We start from the raw sequence: 22605 nt of genomic DNA on the forward strand, positions 1-22605 counted from the left end.
ATAGGATAAAGCAATTCAGGAAAATGAAAGGTATGGCAAGATACTGGAGATGTTCAATGGCTTTTGGATTGGTGAACAAACACAGGTGGCCCAGCAGAAAGACTACAGGAGGGTAACGCTCCACCGCCACACTCTTGAACTGTAACGTCCCCCAGGGATCTATCCTATCGCTGTGGCACTTCAATATCTATCTGGCCCCCTTGCCGACCTGATCTCCACCTTCTCTCCTCATTTCCAGTGTTAGGCCGATGACACACAGCTTTCCTTCAAACTTCGCTCGACTTCCCCCTCTTCATCCTCTCTCATTCCTGACTGTCTGCCTGCCATTCAGGCATGGTGTGCAGCAAACGATCTCTGTCTCAATGTCAGTAAGACAGAGATCCACCTCATCAAGACACCTGTGCACTCTTTCCTCCTAACCTCTGGCCTCCCTCTCAGGCCTGCACTCCGCCTCCATCCTATGAGACCAAAAACCTTGGGGTCATCTTTGATTATGCTCTCCCCTTCTTGGTCCATCATGGACCTTACTAAAACGTCCCATTCCAGCTCCACCTCCTCAGAGGTATTCTTCCTTTTCTCACCTTCCCAGAGAAGCTCAATGTCTCCAGAGCTATGGTCCTACTGCAACAGCCTATTTCTCAATCTCCCTCTTTCCTCCCTTTGACCCCTCCAGCTAATCCAGAATAGGACTGCAAGACTAATCCTTTGCCTCAAGCCTAGGGACCATATATCTCTAACCCTAAACTCTCTCCACTGGCTCCCAATGGCTGCAAGGATCAAATTCAAGAACCTCTGCATCCTCCAAGAGGCCTTCTGGGGCCCTGGACCACGCTATCTCCAACTTTACCTCCCTAAATACTCCCCTGCCAGAACCCTACACTCTTCTAATTCCAATTCTCTGACTCTCAAACTTTTCTCCTACAAGAGAATGGGGGCAGGTCTCTTTCCTTGGCTGGCCCCTCCCTTTGGAACAGCCTCCCTGCCCCTCTCAGACTTGAGCCGGTCCTCAAGTTCCGTAAATCGCTCAAAACTCTGCTCTTCTACCTCTTTCCCTCCCCTGCTAATAACCCCACTGCCACTGTACCGGTGACCTGTTCCTCATGAATGTTACCGGCTCCCTGCCCCTCCTCCCGGTCAATACCGGCACCCCCCCAACACTGCACTGCCCTACTGGCCTCTTCTTGGCGGCTCTACATACCACCCTTGAGTCACCTATATTAGCACTTAGCCTGAGGTTCTCCTCCTTGACTCTCCTTAGCACTTCCCTTCCGGCACCTCCTCCAGCACTTTTCCTCTCCTCTGCTCCCCCTCCCTTCCCTTCCCTTCCCCTGCACTTCTCTCCAAAGCACTTGCACGAATGCCACAAGGCCTAGTATGACCGTGATTGTATATTACTGTTTTGCCATTTTATTATTTCCCCATTTCCCTTCCAATTTAGCCTTGTGGTGCTTTCAAACACAATTCTGCTGTATAAAGCACCTTACAAATGTTCAATAAAATGATACATTAAAACTAAAACTAAATAAATAAATAAAGGATGAACTGGGTTATGCCAATGGCATTTGGTAAAGGGAGCGAGGTAAGTGTGGAAAGTGACTGTGTACTATGCATGAGGAATGGGCCGTTAGGAATTCATCAGCTTCCAAAAGTGCAATATGAGGAGCTGGCCATAGACATAGTTGACCCTTTATTTATTCCTCAGTTTGTCAGTCATTGATTTATTCAAATCATTATCACAAAAAGTTTTTACGCAGTGAAAAGGTGCGCACGTATCAATTGTGAGGGTAGCACTTTAAAAGGGGAGGGGGCTCCTTTTGTTTGTTACACAATTCAAGCCCAAAATAAAAGTGACTTGCATATAAAAGAAATGCAGGGGCACTGGTAAGTATAACAAAACATAGAGGTAGGCTAAAACGATGTAAATAGGCCTTATAGAACGCCTTTGCAGCAAACTTGTGCTTGTTTTTATTAATCTGCAACAAAATCGCAGTGGCTGGTAACACATCGCGGGTCCCACGATCCCAGGCTGGTATGGTAAAAAGCAAAACCATAATTGTTATTTATTCAAGGTCCCAGATTAAAACCCATGGGTCCCCCAGACAGACATTGAGAGCATAACCATTTTAATAATTCAAGTGTGAGAGCAGTGATTGTCGGAAGCGGCCAGCGTGATACAGAGAGCAGAGAGTAGAGCGGCTCACTGGTGCGGCTTCACAATCCTAGACAATCCTCTAAGGTTCTTTCCTCTAACAGGAAGTCAGGAACTCTGAGTCAGTGTTAGCAGCCGGGCGCCGTATCGGAGCGGAGCGAGCGAGCCGAGCCGCGGGAGTCGGTCCCGGAGGAGCCGGGGGTGCTGCGGCTGAAGCGACAAGCGGCTGAGCATTGTGGCGGTGCCGTGTGCCGTGCGCCGTGTGCCGAGCTGTGGACTGGGGGCTGGAGGCTGGGCACTGTAAGCTGAGAGATCAGAGTTGCAGTTGGAGTGCAGTTGGAGTGGAAATCCTCAGTGCTCCAGTGCCTCAGTGCCCCTCAGCCGGCAGCCCCTAAAACAATGCTGAAAACAGCCCCTAAACAACGCCTACCGAAGCCTCACACTGCTCTGCATAACGCCTTGGGGAGCCCCTATACAACGCCTGTTAGGTGAGAGGCGAGAGGCGAGGCGAGGTGTGGTGAGGCGTGGGGGAGGGGTCCTACAGGGGGTCCCATGGTAAATTCGCACATAGAACTGTGGCGAATTGTGATGCATGTGGGTGATCGTATTGTTGATTTCACTATAGAGTGTGCTACTCAATTCGTTTTTAATTTCTATTTGAGCATTTGGCATACAGCGCTTTCCTGAGACCTGTGCAGTGCCTGTGGGCTAACTGCCTTTGAGCTGCCTAGGTCTTTGTGGGTCAGGCCCCCCTCACCGTTGCATACGGCAGTGCTGCCCCTGTGGGGGTGACCAAAGGAGTAGAGGGGGCGATTGTACCTGTGCGAGAGGCCTGCCCGGAATTTTCTAAAGTCACTCCCATTCAAGACCATGAAGTTTCCGAGTAATTCGCTCCAGGATGACCTGAGAGCCCCAGAATGGGAGGAGCCTAAAATGGCTAGTAGCCCTTCACTTCTGGGCGGAAGGGGGCCTCCGGAAATAAATAAGAAGGTTGTGTCTCCTGCAGTAGCAGGGGCCCATCAACTTGGGGCTCAGGTGCATGTGGACCCATCCCTGTCCCCCCGTTTTCCACCAGTAAGAGCTTCTGGGGGGCAGGAGGGAGAATCTACACTGTGGACAACTGGAAAAAGGGTCTTGAATTTACAACAACCACTACAAAAATTCAGAAGAAGATTGACGATCACTTTGGCAGAAGGCAACTCCCACATACATTGGAAACTAACAGAAGCATTGACACATCCTTAAGTCTTATTAGAAGTCATAAAGTGCCTAATGATTCTGCTAGATCAGTCGAGGTGTTGGACTCAAGTGATCAAACGTTGAGCAGACTCAACCTGTCCGGCCTAGACACTAATGCAGAGCCTGCAGGTTTTCCACAGGTAGAGGAAGCAGGAGAAGTACCACCAGCTAGAGACTTAAGCGATCCTCAAGGAGTCAGAGTCCAAGAAAGGAATCAGTCTAATGATAACACACTGAGTGCACTTAATTACGTTTTGAACTCGTTAGTTTCCGTTTTTGAACTTTTGAAAACTGAAGTGCAACTTCAATCTGGTTCTCTAATGGAATTAACAAAGGAAGTGGCGGCTCTGGACGGGGCAGTGGTGGGCTGCTGCAATGTCATTAATACAAATGTGTTATCGAAGTTACATGATATGCAGCTAGAGTCAATCAAACAAGGGCTGGACATCGCAGCGCTCCAAAGGCCGTTGGAAGCAAAGAATAAATCGGAAGAGGTCGAGAGATCTCTAAATCAAGCTTTGCTATTCCAACTTCAAGTACTAAATCAAAACCAACTGGAGCAGGCTGAGTCAGCGCCTGTAGAGGTGGCCAGCCAACAAATGGATGACACACCACTGTCGGAGTCGATCCTGCAAGAGTTCAGGAGATTGGCCAATGTGAGTGAGGGGTTGCAAGAAGAAGATATAGCTGAAATCTCGCTCCCGACTTTCCCTAGTGTTCAGTCGGTTCCACAAGATGAGGAGTCCTCAGTGGTGTGTCCTCAAGGGGTAAAACCAGGGGGGAAAAGGAATCAGAAGAGGGAAGCAAGAAGGGTAAAAATACTTAAAGAAAAAGAAGCTGGTAACAAACGGGGAAAAAAAATCAAAGAAAGCAAAATATAAGAATTTAGATATGAATTTACCCGGAAAGAATGCTGGACCTATCCGCCTTCCGGGGGCAGAGGATGATCGAGAAATTGTGGAACTTGACTCATTGTATAGTCCACAGGGAAAAAGGGAGGGTATGAAGAAGAAGAACTCGCAGAAAAAAGCTCCCCAGGACATCTCAAATGATTTAAAGAAAATCGGCATTAATAAAATCATGGCCACACCTAATGTAACATCGAGAGGTTCCCAAACAGATAAGACTTTGAACAAGCAGAATGTGGCTGCAGCCACATCAATTCTGAAGATGGGTGTTAAATTAGCACCTATTTTTCTCAAAGTCAAATCAAAATCAGGTCCTAAATTACCTTTGGCCAAGGACGGGGCTACAGTTGAATCAAACAGTAATGTAAAGATCGCCCCAATCTTTCTGAAAGAACCCCTATTACAAAATCAGAAGAAATCTACGCCGCCTGTGGCTGAAATAAAACTAGGTGAAGGTAAATTCAGGCAGTTGGGAGATTCGGTCCCGGTTTTAGATGAATTAAGACCATCAGAAGAAATTCCTCATTGGTACTTACCGGAAACTTGGAACAAATGTCCCCTCAGAGAGAGGTTGAATCCACCAAGGACTCACTCTTTGCAATGCCGATTATTTGGCTCTCTCCAACTGTTAAAAAGCATGTAAAATTTCTAAATCAGGGGACAATACTCTCATTTCTGGAAAAAAGTCCCGAGTTTGTTTTTAATAAACAGCAATGACATAGAATCAGTAAGATTCCCAGACCCAAATAACCCCCTTCTGGCAGAAGTGGGGTGTGCCTCTAGGGAAGTGCTCCAAGCAATTAATGATGCAACATCAGAGTTAAGGCATTTGGATATTTTGGTCCTAAAAAGTCAACCGAAACCACTGCAATCATGGAATGTGTCAGCTGGAAAAAATGTCCAGTTCCAAGAGGGAGTTACCAATCTGCAATCCCCCACGGAGAGGCCTAAAACTGCAAGTGAACAAAAGAATGCTCTTGACACGACCAATACTTTAGCCCTTCTGCCAAGCATCTTAATGGAGGTTTTTCAGAAGCTGGGTATAGGGGCACAGCATCTTTGAAAATAAGGGTCTGAGAGTCATCTGCTGGAACACACAGGGCCCAAATAATTGTACTTCAAGGGCCATAAAGAACCACCTGTTTGTAGCAGGTGTTGTTATAATGTCACAGGAGACATGGCTCGTAAACCCCATAGTTGTTGAAGGGTTTTCAATCATGGCACAAGGTGCAACCCAGAAAGCTAGAGGGAGGCCGAGTGGGGGTTTGCTTATTGCCTTGAAAAATTCAAAATTTAAGGATATTGCTTCACCTGCAGGTAACTTCCAAGGGGTACAAATATGTAAGGCTACATTTAGAAATGGGGTAAGAGATAGAATAATGATTTTCTGCAGCATCTATTGGAACCCGTCTATTATGATGCTCCCCGCTTTTCTTGACATGCTGGCTAGGGTTTTTGGCGACATGAAATCCGCTTTTCCAGGGGCAGATATAATCCTAGGGGGCGACTTAAATACACAATGCATCGACCTCCCAAGGGATCAGAAAATAGTGGTGGGGAAAAGAACTACCAAAAATGGCCACATGTGGGTAGAGTGAATGAATGATTGGGGCCTTAAAATGTCGAATGGGAGTCTTGCAGGAGATATCCCTCCTAACCCAACCAGGATTCAGGGTATGTCTGTCTCAATATTGGACTATCTTTTTTTGTCTGGTGGGCTCTTCGAGCAGAAAGTAAATTTGAATATAAAAGAGGGGGCGGGAGTGATCACCTTAGGCTGGAACTTTTTTTCCCAGAACTTTCAGTAGAAATTTCACCACAAACTCCCCTGATGCTAACAGCGCGTAAAGGCAAAGTACGGCTAATGAAATATAAAGCTGGGGGAGCTGATCTAAATAATAGGTTATCTGCAAATTCAGAAGCGGTGCAAAGAGAGAACTGCTCCCCGGCAGGCTTTATTAAATTCATTTGGCAAACTTGCCCTCCAAAGGTAGGTGGAGGGGGGCCTAAACACGTCTATCGGCATGTGTATGATGAAGAAACGTGGGCTATGAAAAAATGATCTAAATGGCAGGTTAAGGTCCATTAGCAAAATTGAGCAAGTGGTGCAAATAAGTCTGCTCAAAAATATGTATAAACAATGGTCAGTGGCTAGGAATGCCAAAAGGTTCCAACAGGATGGGGAACACATGTTAGAGGTTCTAGGTAAGAGAGATGCAAAAGGGTTCTGGAATACCATGCATGAAATGGAGGGGGAACAACCAACCCAGTTTTGTAATCTAGTACCCGAGGTTGAGTGGATTAAATATCTAAAGTCAGTCTTTGGCCATCCAGTAAGAACAGTCTGCGAGTATAATACGAAGGAGGAATTGCGGCTTGATTTGAACACATCGGCCATTGAAGACTTCATTAGGAAGGCTTCGTCCTCGAAGGCGTCAGGGCCAAATGGGCTGACTTACCAAGTCCTGAAGGGAAATCCAGTCCTCTGGGCAAGACTGCTCAATTGGAATTTTAGGGAAATTCTGGCTCAGAAACAACTACCGACATCTTGGCCCACTGAGACAGTTATCATTATTCAAGGGGGGCGATAGGGAGGCGGCGAAAAACTATCGCCCCATCGCCTTGCTGGATATTGATAGTAACATTTTTATGAAAATCTTGCTGGGGGAACTGGAAGCCTGGGAAAAAAAGTTAGAATGCTCTCGCAATGTCAAACTGGGTTTAGGAGGGGACTCTCAACGGCAGTGAATGGCATTGCCTTAAATCTTCTGAGTGAAAAAACCCAGCGTAAGGGAGGTGAACAACTCTACGAGGCCAGGGTAGATTTTTCAAGGGCCTTTGACCAAGTGGACAGGGGTAGGTTGTGGATGAAATTGAGAGAAAAATGCATCACAGAAGGGCTCTTGGCGATGCTTATAGAATTCCACAAGGATAACGACATTAGGGTGAGATTAGATGCGGAGGGTCATCTATCAGAACCTGTGAGAGTGAACTGGGGAGTTAGACAAGGTTGCCTCGGGGCCCTGTTATTTTTTAATTTGTATACTTCTGATATGGGGGAATTTTTGACATCTGTGGCGTTGGCCAGTCCTTCTTTAAATGGCAAGAAAATATTTTGGCTGGCCTTCGCCAATGATGTTGTAGTCCTAGATAAAACAGCTATTGGACTACAACATCTACTAAATGGGATTTCCAACTATGCAGTTGAAAATGGGCTCTCCCTGAACTCTAATAAATCAAGGGTATTGATCTTCAGGCAAAGAAATAAGAGAATCGCTTTTCCCGGCTGGTCAATAGGGGGGGAGGCGATTACGAGGGTGGAGGAATTGGTTTACCTGGGATATAAAATCTATGCCACACCGTCACAATGCAAGGTGGAGTCCGACCTTGAGAGAAAAATAAAACCCCTAGTAGCTCAGATGAAAAAAATCCTTTGGAAATACGGCAAGTTTTCATTCAAACCTGTCCTCAAGATTTACCAGGCCATAATAATTCCTGTTATATTATATGGGCTAGAGGCCAAACCTTACCTGTGGAATACATCATGGAATAAATGGGAAGGTTTGGTCTGGAAACATGCTTTGGGCTTACCAATGAGCCAACCAATGGATAATATTAGATTCGAGCTTGGCCTAAGACCATTAAAATCACAAGCGGAATGGAAACTGTTGATTCTGTACCACCGGATCAGGTTCTCTCATGATCAATCTTTATACACGGATATGTGAAAACATCTAGAGGCTGGCAATTCTCACCAGCGGGAGAGACCTGCCTTATTGGCAAGGGAGTGGCAGGAGTGGGCAGACATAGACTCATCACTGTTGAAGGAAAACCCAGTAAAGGCAAAAAAGAAATGGGAGGAAATGGATTGGATCAGGACCCTACAGAAAATACGGTCAGGGCCGTACCCTAATCCTTTTCAAAGAGTGGAAAGGAAATTGGGTTTTCTCAGTAAATACTCATACTTAATAAAATTCCCTGATTGGAGAATAAGGAATACATTCTTCAGACTGAGGTTGAACATTTTACACACGGGGGACATTTTGGCGAGAAGAGGCTTGGGAGCATCCGCAGTGAGTCTATGCCAGTGTCAAGCCTGAAAATCAAACAATCAAACACCTGATGATGGAGTGCGGGGGTACGAGAAATTCAAGGCATCAATTCCTCAGTAGATATATGTCCGAGGTAACATCTTGGGCATATGACCGTCTCTGGGAAAGCTTGACGGATGGTCACTCACACAAAAAGACGATTGCCGTTGTTAAGATGCTGGAGGACTGTAAAATAGAACTTTAAAATGTTTCCTTTATTTTTAAATACGATGTGAATTTTCTTGTATGGATGAGAATTGGTGGTCGCAAACTGTACGATTTCTTTTGTTTAGTGTTTTTTTACTAAAAGTTGGTAATTTATGCTGGATTTGTGAAAGGTTATATTTTCTATTAACCATATACAATAAAAAAAAAATAATAATTCAAAGTGATCTGCAAAACATGATTTTTAGATAGAGTCAGAAGAACCGCAGCGGTTTCAAATGTCCCCTTAGTACGTTTTGCCTGGGAAGAAGGTCAAAGAGTTCTTTATATGCAACATTTGGATAGCAGTACATCCAAGGTTCAAGGCTCTGGCAGTGTCATGGTAGGGGAGCGCTTCTCACGAGAACTTAAGATGCGATGACCGGCACAGATGAACAAAGTTCTGCTGGTCATCTGAAATGTTTCAATGAATTGTCATTATGATGTGGAAAGTGGGGGTTGGATTGTGGCATCACATATTTTAACTGTGGGCGGTGTCGGGAGGTTTGTGGATGCAATTACAGTACTTAATGTATGTTTTTGTATAAGGATATAATATGTGAGAATCAATCAGCTCGATGTGGGGAGATGTTTTCATGTTGCAAAGTTACTAATATTAATTAGCTCGATTATTAAGTCTTAGATTTAGGGGTGTTTCTTTGCCTGCGCCTTTTCATGTAGTTTTGTTCCGCAATATGTTTGAATATAGCTGTTTCAGCTGCGTCTGGGCCCTGAATAAACCTGTGTTACTTCTTGCCTGTGTACACTCCTTTCTTTACTACTTTTATCATTTTTTTATTGGTGAGTTCTGAGGCGACCCCCAACACAATACCAAAACAGTAATAGAAATCGTTGAGAGAAATATCTAGTTTGGAGGTTCCTCCTCAAGGCTAATAACTGACAATGGGGTACAGGTGGTCTCTAAGGTCATGGAATGATTCTTAAAGGAAAATGGTATCAAACACACTAGGGTCACTACATCATCGAGAGGCAAATAAGAATACTGAGAAATGTAGCAGTACTCTCAAAGAACGGGGTCAAGATGGTGATAAAAAGTGAGGTATGAAAACAGGATGTTCACAGGGAAGGTAGAGGTCCCTAGTTTGGAGACCCATAACGCATGAAATACTAAACTCTGTCCAGGGTGCATGTACGGGGCCAAAACAGATGGCTGAAGAGGCTTTGACGTGTGTGACAGAATGGGACTTAGTAAAAGTTTGAATGGGTCAAACAAAGGTATGATAGGAGATATGCCTGTCAAGAGATTAAATGTTGCTTGGTGAAATGGTGAAGGTAAAAATACCCAGATATGTGAGGAAGGGTTGGTCATGTTTTTCTGAGCCTTTGGAAGTGGTCAATATCTGGGGTCACTCAGTAAAGCTTTCTGATGATATGGTCTGAAACAAATATCATCAAACAAAAAAAAGATGGATGATTAGGCCCCAACTGTTTAAATATATGGAAAAGGGGCAGGGACTTTGGGATCTGTTGTTCTGTGTGACCTATTGTCACATCACAATGGTGCCTAAATCATCAAATTGAGAATGTCTAACACAGGAATTCTGTGAATGTGTGACCATTATTGAGGCCATGTCTGTGTCTCTGGCTGTTGTGCTATTCTGTTGGGGTCTCCTTTATTTATTTATTTACTTATTTAATGTATTTATTTTGACATTTGTATAGTGCACAAAGCCTGGAGGCATCTAGGCGCTTTTAGCTTAAGAGATTGGTTACATTTGTTTCTTACAGAGAAGACAGGTTACAGTCATATCAAATACTTTATACTGAATACATCTTTATTTAAGACATAACACTAGAAAATTATCAATTTGGATTGCATACTGGTCTTTTTGCTTGCCTGGGTCAGTAGGGCAATAGACCATGCCCATTTGAGCCACAAGAGGATAATGAAATTGTCTGTCTACGGTTAGATAAGGAAAAATATACCCACTCTATCAATCCTACTGGAATTACAATCACTGACAGTTGTGTTATTAAGATGGTATGTTCTACCGTACCTAATACAGTGACAGATCTAGTAGTATCAACTGCACCACTCCATTAGGGTCATCGTCCATCCAAAGATCATTCAATATGGAAGTGATGACCGTGGCTCATAAGTTCTCTTTAAACTTATTTTGCTCATATAATGATTGCAAAAAAATGGCAGTGTTTCACATGTCTATGGTAGGCTTGCATATGGATTTTGTTTAACAAACCAACTCTTAGCCACATTCTAAATACATTTGGATCTTGTCCATTGAAAGCGATTCTCTAAATCCTCCTTAGTGCATCATAAATCGGAAATGTTATAAATCCCATTGAAATATGTGTCAATCCAAGCACTTTTATTATCACATGACAGAAAAGAGTGAACGCACATGCTTCATGCCCATCAGTGCGTTTTCAAGGCTGAAAATGTATGAAAAAAGACGACAACAAACAATTATGAATACAAATAAATATTTTCTCTTCTAAGGGAAAACTAAATCCCAATATTGGTATAACAAATCAACCTCAAATAAAACAAGGTCTATTTAGTATGCAATTTCTTATAAAGTACAATCTATGGGGATTTGAATAACCCAACCCTACTTTCTCTTGATGAAATTAGAGCAGAATACACACAAAAGAGCACTTCAGATTGCCTTTTGCGTCCGATAGCTCAGAGAAAAAAAATATTACATTATCCAATATAACCACTGCCCCTATTTCATGTGTCATACTTTACCCACACAAATGTATTCTTTCACATTACTTACCCACTTCATCTCACATCAAAAACAGCAGTCACCAAACTTCCTGATTACATATAAAGATGGAGAGACAAATCATCTGTATTTACTGCACCTAAGAGTAGCAAAGCACACCCATTAATGTTCCTAGAATTAATTTTCATAACAATGTTTACCCCAAAAACGTTCATGAAGATTTCACATATAATGAATCTCCAAGACTTATATCCCCACTTACTTTGTATCCAAGTACATTTCTAGTTCAGTTCAAAACAGAATATTCATATGAACTGCTTTGGCCTGGTTGAAACATGTGATGCCATGATAAGTTCAGGCTTTCTTTTTTTAACTATTTCTCAATTCGTCCTTTTCAATACCAAAATGATTACCTTGCCTTTATTAATAACTGAAAAGGCACAATCTGAAACTTTGGAAATCTTTGGGGAATTTAGGTACCCCACACTTCAATGGAAAGTAGTTTCAGTGCTCACTGTAAAAATCAAAGCAAACAGATAAACTTACTACCGTGATCTGCTCTAATTTATCTCAAAGAATATAGATAAGTGTAGCACATTCAGTCTAAAGGGGTCAGTTCCCAGCTCATTCATGTGTATTTTTATTTTTTTGCATTTGTATTTGGATGTATATATCACACACCTAGAAAGAAAGAAACGGGATACTGGGGTTGAAGGAGGTTGGTGGAATTGGAGGATACAGGTGATAGCAGCCTCATAAAGTTTGGAGGCAGAGACCATCAAGGAAACGGAACAAGCGAGTTTCGATTTAGCTGGGAGGGGAACGCTAAAGGAAACCTGGATGTGCTGTGTCTGAGGGGAGAGAGAAGGCCAGATATCATCTCTGCCACGGGACGTTACAGAAGAGAAGAGACGCAAGAAGCTGAGCAAGAACCAAGGCGTCCTGAGCCTGAAAGGCTAAAGAGGGCTGGCATGACCATATCCTGGTGGACCTGGAAGTCTATAAATCATACTAACACCATTTTCCTAAGAGGGTCGCAGAGCAAAGTGACCAACAGAGGAACAAAGGAGGAAGAGGCTGACCTGGCATGCTAAGGAGAAGGTCCCAATCTGTCAGAGAACCAGGTGACGTTGTCACTGAGTAATCCAAGTAACAGGGAAAGCGGGAGACCCGGGAGGGGGACCGAAGAGACTCCTTACTGGAACGCTCATACTCATCCCAGTCAAGACAAAGTACCGAGTATATATGAGACAAGTGAGAATCATTACTGGAACGCTCATACTCGCCCCAGTCATGACAACGTAATGAGTATATATTTAAATTCAGGTACGTCTAAATAATGAGGGACTTCTTTCTTTCCCAATTATAACATCAAATGGTATCAGACAGGGCTGCATCTTTGCGCCAGCCCTATATAATCTATATACTTTGGTATATAGGTCCTTGCCTAATTAAGGCAGCTTTCATTCAACCAACTTTGGAAGGCAAAAAAATGAGTTGGTGTTCATACGCAGACGACTTCCTGTTTGACAAAACTCTCTTGAGTCTTCAACAGTTATTGTCAGCATTTGCGCAGTGTATGCTTATAAATGGACTAGCTATTAATCTACAAAAGTCACATGTAATGCGCTTTAGTCGAAGGCGCAAGCAGGCTAATGAAAAATGGTACTTGAATGAGATCAGACTAGGAGTTAAACATTCCATGATATACCTAGGTTTTTTGATAACTAACAACCCAAGTCTAATGCAGGCTTGTAACCATGTTTTCACGAAGGCCAAACAAAGCTCAGCTCAAATGAAAATAGTTGATTGCAAATTTGGTGCTTACTCTTGTTTGGCAATGGTAAGGTATTATAATAAAAAAATAATACCGAAAGTTGTTTATGGTCTCGAACTTCCGTTCATCTCAGGCAAGCTGAGCATGAATAAATTGGAAGCTAGCATCTTGAGAGAAATGTCGTATTGTTTGCCTAAATGCATTTGCTCTGAGATTTGAGTTTGGTCTGCAATCGCTACAACGTGTGGTTGAATGAAAATGCCTCTCTCTCTTTCGAAATTTGATAAATGAAGGTGAGGACTCCTTGTATTCGGACTTGGGCTGTCACATGAAAACAGATATCTCTAAATCAGTCTACTTGAAAAAACGAATGGAAATATGCAAACAATTGTTAAGATCGGTAGGAGCAACCTTATGTACATTACTAAATAATCCCAAAAAAAATCAAAATCAAACAATTGCTACAAAATGTAAATTGGGTCAATACAATACAAAAATCGGTAGGCCATGGACTTTACTCCCACATGGTTTCATATTACAAACCCATGGGTTTGTTGGAACTATCTCATTCGCTTCCCTAATAGGAATCTTAGAAACGTTTTTATGAGATTCCGTTTTAATGTTTTAGCAACGGGTGAAATTCTTGCTGCAAGAGGAAAAGAAAAGGATCCCTTAATTTTATGTAGAATCTGCAAAGAGAATGATGTAAAAGAAACGTAGAGACACCCGCTGATTGATTGCTAAGCACTACTCACAACTCGGTTTATTTACTTTAATCGTTTTTTTCTTGATGCAAATTGCATAGACTCTGATCACTTATGGAAGCGTATGCTTTATGACAAACACACGTCTTTGCAATTAGTAGTTGTGAGATTTTTTAAAACAGAATGTGACTTGGTTTAAGATTATTTTAGGTTCCGAAAGCATTATGAATGTAAAGCTGTTTGTGAATCCTCAGATGTGAGTTTGAGTCCTTATAATTTATTGATCTTTAGAACTTGTTTGTGATTCTCTATTTGGGCCTTGGTTTGTTTGAAGATATCTCAAAGTTGGGTTCATATTAGCGTTCTAGTTCCATCACTGTTCCAGTTTTAAAAAAATGTAAGTTTTTATCGTTGTAATTGGTTTTGTTTTGTAATATTTTGTAAAGGTTTAAAGAAAAAAAAACATACAAATAAATAAATAAGTACTGAGTATATATGAGAAGAGCTATTATTTTATGTTAAGTTGACTTATACTGTGCACCGTTACCATTAGCATGGTCTCCAGGCGCTCACGTGGCTCTGTAAAAAGAGGGCGGGTGGGGTGAGTAAGTGAGGGAAGTGGGGTAAGATAGGATAGAGGTAGTGCTCATCTGTTGATGCTAGCAGAACCAGGAGAAATTGTCATCTGTGCATCTTTGTGTGTCTGATTTCTAAGTGTCCTTTGATTGTGTGCACTGGCTTGTGTCCGGAGGGGTAAGGCTCTTTTGTTGTTTGAGGATGTTTGTTGTGGTGGGTGTGTGGTTTGTGTGTTGCATGCTTAGTGTGGGTGGCCATATGGGCGTATGCGATGTTTGGAGGTATGTGGGAGAGGAGGCGGAGACGGGGTGATTAACAGAGAGGCAAGCTTCAGAGTGAAGAAAGCCTTCAACACAAAGGTGGGATTAAGAGGGCAAGCATACCCTAATCAATACAGTGTCTACACTTCAAAGTTCAGCTAAATGCAATACCTTGCCTACCCTCAAGTTCAGTACATTGGCTAGTCTCAAGATTCTTCTATGTACAATACATCGGCTACCATAAGGATTCTTCTAAGGTGCAAAACAATCGATATTCTAAACATCCTTCTAAGTGCAATACATAGCCTACCCTAAGGATTCTTCTGAAAGCAATGCATTTGCTAATCTCAAAGATCTTCTATGTGTAATACATAGGCTAGCTTTGGAGTATGGCGAGGTACACCACAGTGGTGGGAATCGATGGAGTGGTAAGGTAATATAGTAGTGGCTGGAATTACGACGTGCAGCACTGGCCATGCTCCCAATTCCTACCACCTTACCTGTTTGTAGCAGTACACCACAATGTACAGAACTAACAGCGAATAATAATCATTACTGGAACGGTCATGCTCATCCCAGTCAAGAGAGAAGGTCAAGTATATATGAGAAGAGTAAGAATCACTACTGGAACGCTCATACTCGTCCCAGTCACGATATCATTTTGGGATCAGTTGAAAGAAAGGAGAAGCCATATTTGAATCCTCAAATAAAGTCAAGATATATTTTGGACATTAAGTGAGGAGACACAAAGAGAAGAAAAATAATTCTTCTATGGAAGGAACAGGATATCCCCAAATAGAGGAGAAGAAGTGAAGAACATAAAGGAAAGAAGGGATAAGCAACTGCAAGAGACAGATGAGACCTTGAAGAATCCAATATTGGGACTGAGTAGTTTGATAATAAAACAGTCACTAAGAACTATTTTAAGACACACTATTGAGGAGAACGTGGTGGAACAAACATTGCCAATGAGAAGGGAATCGTACTCATATACTTTAGGTGTTCTAAATAGTGGCAGGGTCAGGACAGGTTCATTTTGGACAGTGGACAGAATTGGTTTGAAATCTCACTGATCACTGACAAGCCCCAGTTAGTTTGGTTAGGTAGGGAACACGTGTAGACTAGGGAGAGCTAGGAGTTTTCTCTTTTCTTTTAGTAAAGAATTACTGTGAGATGGAAAACCAGAGACCATGTTGTTCTTCTGACCTGTCACATATGGTTTGAGGGGTAAGATCAAATGAAAAAGTTGGGGACACTACAGTTTACAAACCTAAGCCCTTAAAGCTCATGCACCTATGGTTGCCACAGAAGAATCAATTGCCTTTGATTTACATAGTACTCTGAAATGGTAGTTCCGGTGGGCGAAAGATGTCTAATCCCCACTGGGTTAGTATTATCCCAAACAAAGGGAACAAATATTAGGTTAGTGTCGAAGTCCAGGCTAGCCTGGAGACATGGATTGGACGTAATTGTAAGAATCATTGACCCAGACTATGAACTGATTTTAAGGTTCTCCTGCTTAACAGCGGCAACAATCTATATACAGTAATGGAGGGGGGAAAAGATTGCCCAAGGAATTTTAGAGAAGGCCTTTTTTTCCCATACCCCAGGAAGTGCAAACTCAGGAAGACACCGATATAGGTACTCAGGGGTTTGGCGAGGCTGATAAACAAGAAAAAGACAAACCTTCTTTAGGGAATGAAAACATGCGTTTTCTCCCAGATTTGGCCTTTGCAACAAAAAAAATAACAATATTGGTCATTCGGGAAGAGGAAGGTAGGAATCAAGTTGGTCCCTACCTTTTTCTTAAAAAAAGGACTTTTGTATAAAGGGGACAATAACCTTGAGGGAATTTATCAGTCCCAGTTAGTAATTCCCCAGAGTCATAGGAGAGCAGTTTTTGGACTAGCCCACACTCACTTGACTAGAGGCCAACAAGGAGTCGGGAAAACGCAAAGTCAAGTAATACCGAAATTGTATTGGCCAGGGTTTTTTGAAGATGTTAAGAACTTAATTCTGACTTGTAACATTTGTCAGAGAACTGCAGCCACCTCAGTTCCACCGGACCCTCTACAACCACTCCCCATTTCTGACATTGCATTCTCCGGATAGTGATGGGTATAGTGGGATCCTTCAAAACATCTAAATTTGGCAATATATTTATTTTAGTTATTGTCGATTATGCCACCAGGAAGCTTTCCGGTTGAGGAACAATACTAGCCTCCAGATTCTGAAGCATTTAATACCATTTCTCTCCCAAGATCCTTCACATAAAAACCTTCAGGACCGCAGTGTATCACCCTCAGACTGATGGCCTAGTGGAGCATTTTAATGAAACACTCAAAAGGGTTCTCCGCAAACTTGTAGAGGCGGTTGGAAAAGACTGGAATACTATTGTTAGGGAGAATTCTCTTATAAGGCTAATTTCCCAAACCTACTGAGTCTCCCAGCAGCTTTGCTGGATTTTTGAGGTTTGTTTTTTTCTCCTGCTAAGAGTGAGACTCTTTTCCTCCCACTCTTAGGCATGATTTGAGTGTCGTTGACTCTGCGTGTGCTTATGGGCTATGGGGTTTTTCTTTCTACTCCATAGGGTATCATCTATTTTTTTATGTGTGTGTTACACAGCACCCTCAGTGCAGTAACACAGGGGTGTCATAGTGACCCCCAAACATAGACTCCATACCCTAGGACTGACTACTGTCTCCCAGGGCATGTAAAGTCACCATTGACTTTACTAGTCCTAAATTGTGAACAGAACCAGTACAAACCATCATATTGTGGAAGTACTGGAAGGTGTTAATTATATTGCCCCTGGGTCTGTTTTTAAGGGGGCACTGTCCAGTCCCCCCTTGTTGAGTTTCTGGCTGGTGGCAGTGGTTATCACGCAAAATATTCCACCAGAATATTCTCTATGGGATTTTCCTATTGATTTTAAACGCACCACTTTTTGGTGCAATGTTAAAGATACCGCCGGTTTATTTATTTAATATTAAATCACCAGTTGGGTCTTTTTGCCAGAACTCTTTTCTAAAATGGCGTTCATGTCCGTCTCTGTAACTCTGACCAAGGTTGAGCCCTTTGTTCCACTTTTTGGCGGGCTTCTCCACAGAAGTCCTCCAAATGGTGCCACTCTGGCTGGGTTCCACAGGAGGGGTGGAGGGGGGAATTGGCACCCTGGACTGCGTTGCCTCAGCAACCCAAGTCACACTCTACTCTGATTGACCCAGTGGTGAGCCGCCCGGCTCACCACTTACCATGTGTGATTGACAGCTAGGCTGATGAATGGGGTTTTTCTGCATAAAAGCAGGGCCTTTGGGACTGGAACTTCAGAAGTCGCCACAGGACCTAAGAATCCAAAGAGGGAAGAAGCTGAGCCATCTGCAACAACGACACCACCGGTGAAGCCCTGCTGCAACTACCTCACCACTTTCCAGACGACAAGAGAAGATCTTCTGCTGGACGAGTCTTCTTCCTCTGAGCTGGTGGGACCAACCAGTTTGCCCTTTTCGCCTTCCAAAGACATCTCTTGGTCGAATCACTCGTGCCAAGCACCCCGGCAGCTGGATACCCAAGCTTCACCACTTTGACCGCGAATAAAAGGACCGCTCCTTTTATTGACAAACTCTGCGGCTGGTTTCATCCCTGTGCAGTCAAACGACTCCATGTTTCCTCCTCGATGAGATCCTCTCTTCCCCTGGTCGAAACAACGAACTGCAACCACTGCCAGGAACAACTGCCACCGCTGGAGCTTCCTCTCTGTGTAAGGTACTGTGTCCTGCCTGGCCTCCCTTCCTTCGGTTTGCCCAAGGTGACCCTTAAATCCTTGGCTTGTCAACTGGGTTGGCCACAGACCTTCTAACCTTACCTTCTTGAATCACCCCAACCTCTTTTGAACATTCTGCAAAGACTTTTAGTGCATTTTAAACCGTGTGATCCTGGGCACATATCGCTTTGCTCCATTTAAAGTGGGCCTGGCCTATGAACTTTGGCTCTACAGTATTTACTGCCTTTCTTCCCTTGCTGAGAACTCCTAAACGTGTTGGGACCTGTTTTATTTCTATGCTCTGCCTTTTTCTCTCCCTTTAACTGAACTATTGGAGTGCCATCAGGTTATGCGCTCACATCTGTTTAACAAATCATGGTGTTTTAATTCTGACTTGTCTAATAGTTATTAAGGGAGGTGTGTATACTTTACCTGACTGTGTTTTAACTTGCTTTTGATTTAGAGTGCTAGTATATTGCCTAAAGTGTGTTTTAAATAAATAATTATATACTTTTTATACAAAGCTCTGGTCAGTGTCTGTTTGCTCTACTGTGTTTTTAGCCCTATTGTGTATACGCTATATACTACCCTACTCTTCTTGAGAGAAGTCTGACTGCTCAGCCACAGCTACCAGGTAAATCTGGGTGGTACAGACTGCTACCAATTGGGTTTACTGCTTACTCCTGTAGTCTTAATCTTTTTGCAGTGTTCCCCAAGGGAACTGCACAGGATTCTGCCTAACAACTATCATAGAGTTGGCCCTTTTCGCTGTACGAAAAAACACCTCAGGCTCTTTAGGGTATTCCCTTTTTCAACTGTTTTATGGGAGAGAGCCCCAGGATGTGCTAGATATGCTTAAAGAGACCTGGGAAGAGAGGGAGGAAGCCATTCTGCCAATCTCTCAGACCACGCTGAATGTGTGTCCGAAAACATCTAGTACAGGCCCAAGAACACCAGAAGGCCATTTATGATTTAAAAAAAGGATGTTCCTCACACCTTCTCTGTAGGACAATTAGTCCTAGTGTTGTTGCCAACATCAGAAAACAAAATGGTGTCAAGATGGTTCGGTCCCTACAATGTCCTAGAGAAGAAGGGCCCTTTTGATAACTTGATTTCACAACCCGAGCCAAAAGACCCAAATATATCATGTAAATCTCCTCAGAGGGTAGATCCTAGGGATGACTCCACAGTGACAATAGCCACTCTTCTCACAGAGGTCAGCCAGGAAAATATGTGAATCCCCCTATACCGGTCAACTGCAAGTACCAGCAATGTCAAATTTGTTGTAATCAAGGTCAAGATTTTTTAAATGGGAGAAAGTCCCAACTAGAAGCAGCTCCATTTTTGCATCATTCAATGCCAGAGAACTGTGCGTCATCCAGCTTTGTTTTGTTCATCAAAGCTACATCTGTAGCATTATCACCTGAAATGGTAAGAACTTGTGTGTCATCAGCATAGTTTCTGTACATAATGCCTTTCTCATCCAAGAGGTCGAACAGAGGTTTGGTGAAAAGATTGTATAAAGTGGGCAACAGGGAAGAGTCCTGTGGCACCCACACTTTATTTCCACTGGGTCAGAATTGCCCTCATTGCTGAAAACCCTAACCAACTGACCCGATAGGAAACAGCGGGTCCAGACTGCCGCCTCAAGAGACAAGTTGGCACCTTTTTGGAGCCTCTCAATCAGGAAGTCAAAATGCAGCAGATAAAAAGCAGCAAAGAGGGAGACCACCAGGGGGCGCAGGGGAAATGACCACCTGAGCAGAGAGCTCTGTCAGAACCCTCGTACTCAAGCGGGAAACTTACGGTTGCCCTGCCCGCAAGCCAGGAGATTGGATCGAAAGGGAAGCGATTAGCAAAGGGCAGCTCGACTCCCGAAGAAAATTGGACGTGGCAACACCGAAAACAGCGCCATCAAAGAGGCGCTCCGTCCAGTGATTTGCCAGCCAAGCCATGTACGTTACTTAGGCCCAAGGCGCAAGCCAGCAAGGGACGAGGGAAGAGGCGGGAGCCGTTTTGAGTCTGGAGTGCTTCAGAGAACACTGGGAGCGCTCAGCCTCCGGACCGCTGCGGACCAAGAAGTAGACGGGAGAGGGCCGACCTGCAAAACACCTGCTCCATCAAAGAGCAGTACCAGCTCCACCAACCACCAACCAGAACCGAGGCTGAGTGGCACGCAGACCACGACATATTCACAGGCCGGAATAGGAGTGTATCATGGCAAGACTTGAAGCCAGCAAGTTGCTGCAAAAACCCCCAGCACAGGACCAAAGAAAGAACAGCAGCGGTCTAGAGCTCCCGCAGAGACCCACCACCAGCGAATCTACAACACCAGCCAAACTCGCCGGACTGCGGGTGGGGAGGGGGGACGCCATCCGTATAGAACAGCAGTCCCCCGCTACAGCCCTCTCGGTGTCACAACAGTGCCAACGCAGCCCCGACTGGCGGGGCGTGATGGAGCCCCTCCTCTCCCTCCACTGCGCAGCCCCGAGGACAAGAATCAAAGCGGCAGTGGGATTGGGCCACTCAGCCTCGGTTCTGGTTGGTGGTTGGTGGAGCTGGTACTGCTCTTTGATGGAGCAGGTGTTTCGCAGGTCGGCACCACGGCCTCCAGAGCACCGGCGCCGGCCCCGGACCTAAAAAAAAAAAATCACAAGGCTGACTGATGTGAGGCAGAATCCTTAGCACTAACGCCACATGAACTCTCCAGGAACGCAGGGGTAGCAGCACGCATTGCCGCAGTCACAGTGATCAAATAACCACCCCGGCACAAGGGAAAGCACCAGCACACCACGAGCAGCGAAAACCACGCCAGCAAGACAATCCCGGCAGCAACCTCATTGCACCCATACAAGAAACCGTTTTGGGTGGCCGTCGCCCGCGAGTGCCCCCAGAGTTCCACGCACATAGACTGCACAGAGGCAGACTGGGCCCGCTCAGGCCCCGGAGACCGCCCCACACCACTGCAAAGGACCTCGGGTCAACAGTCTGAGGCCCGAATGAACCAGCGACCCGGAAGGAGGTCCTCCCTCCCCAGGGAACAGTCCCGGTAAGGAGAGTGGGCGGTACCCGGGTGAGGGAGACAAAGTGGGCTGAACCAAGAGCCGGGCCATGTGAGAAGCAGGTAAAATACCCTGACCCACCTCCCTTCTACCAGCAGTAATCAGGCCCTGTGAGTCCTCATGCCCGGAGGCCACCACACCACCCCCTTGCCCACACTACTGGAGTGGATTCTAGTATACAACGCCCACGCCAAGATAGACTGCATTGGAGCAGCTGTTGGAGCCAGAGGGCTCCAGGAGGAGCCCAAAAGGAGAAAAAGTAGTGACCACCACGCCATTCCTCTGTGACCCCTGGGACGTCCAGCAAAGGAATTGTTTCCCTAACACTCAAAGCCAGGGCCGTCACCTGTACGCCCTGACACCTGATAAAGGTGCCCATTGACTCAGGGTAAAGGACGCATAGGGAAAAGCAACTTCTGACTCGCAGGGCGCCCGGGCAGAGTGCCACCCGCTCCTCTTCTCCACAAGGGACACTGAAGTTGAAAAAACACATCCCGGACGCCAGTGCCCACAGAAGAGACATGCCCCCACAGTGGGCCAAGAGAGCCCCCACAAAGATCAACACTGACATACAGCTGAAAGCACTGTTGAGGGCAAAACCTAGAGCAAACACACAGCTAGAAACTCACACAAGCTATGGCACACTCCCCTCAGGGCCTCAGAAGCAAGGTACCACTCATGCAAAACCAGATAGCTTCCTCCACAGCCCGAAAGTTACAAGAATTCCAAAGGGAGAGTACAAACATGACAGCACCCCCCACCCCAAGAGGGGCGCCTGATCCCCGGAGGAGACCAAGAAACATCAACAAAGGCAGATATCTGCCTCCTATTGGATGAAATCCGTGCATTTAGAACCAGTATGACCACAACGGTCAGTGTACTCCAGGAAAAGGTCCACTGAATAGAAGATAAAGTGGAAGGGCTCGAAAACTACCAACAGTCAGTAGACATATCCGAGATGAAAGCAGAGGGGCGATTCCAGGAGCTTGAACAGAAAAACCAGGACCTCGAAGCTAAAGTCGATGACTTGGAAAACAGGGAGAGAAGGGGCGAACATACAGATCCAGGGTCTTAAAGAAGCCCCGAACGAAACACCTGCATCCCTGGAGAGAATAGTCAAGGAACTCATAGCCGCCATACTGCCTTCGCCAATAACCCCAC

At 44.6% G+C, this 22605-nt stretch overlaps 1 protein-coding gene across 2 annotated transcripts in view; it reads right to left on the reverse strand.

The window, feature by feature from the left end:
• Positions 1–22605, reverse strand: part of LOC138516264 (uncharacterized) — a 452129-nt gene that overhangs the window by 79815 nt on the left and 349709 nt on the right. The window contains exon 3 of one of the 2 annotated variants that reach the window (XR_011282259.1): positions 11354–11441. The exons of the other annotated variant lie outside the window; for it this stretch is intronic. The gene's annotated coding sequence lies outside the window, so the exon portion shown is untranslated. The remainder of the gene's footprint in view (positions 1–11353; positions 11442–22605) is intronic. 2 annotated transcript variants of the gene reach the window in all.

Source organism: Ambystoma mexicanum, chromosome 6q, assembly GCF_040938575.1.
Source record: "Ambystoma mexicanum isolate Mex_15411 chromosome 6q, UKY_AmexF1_1, whole genome shotgun sequence".
Classification (NCBI taxonomy): Eukaryota; Metazoa; Chordata; class Amphibia; order Caudata; family Ambystomatidae; genus Ambystoma; species Ambystoma mexicanum.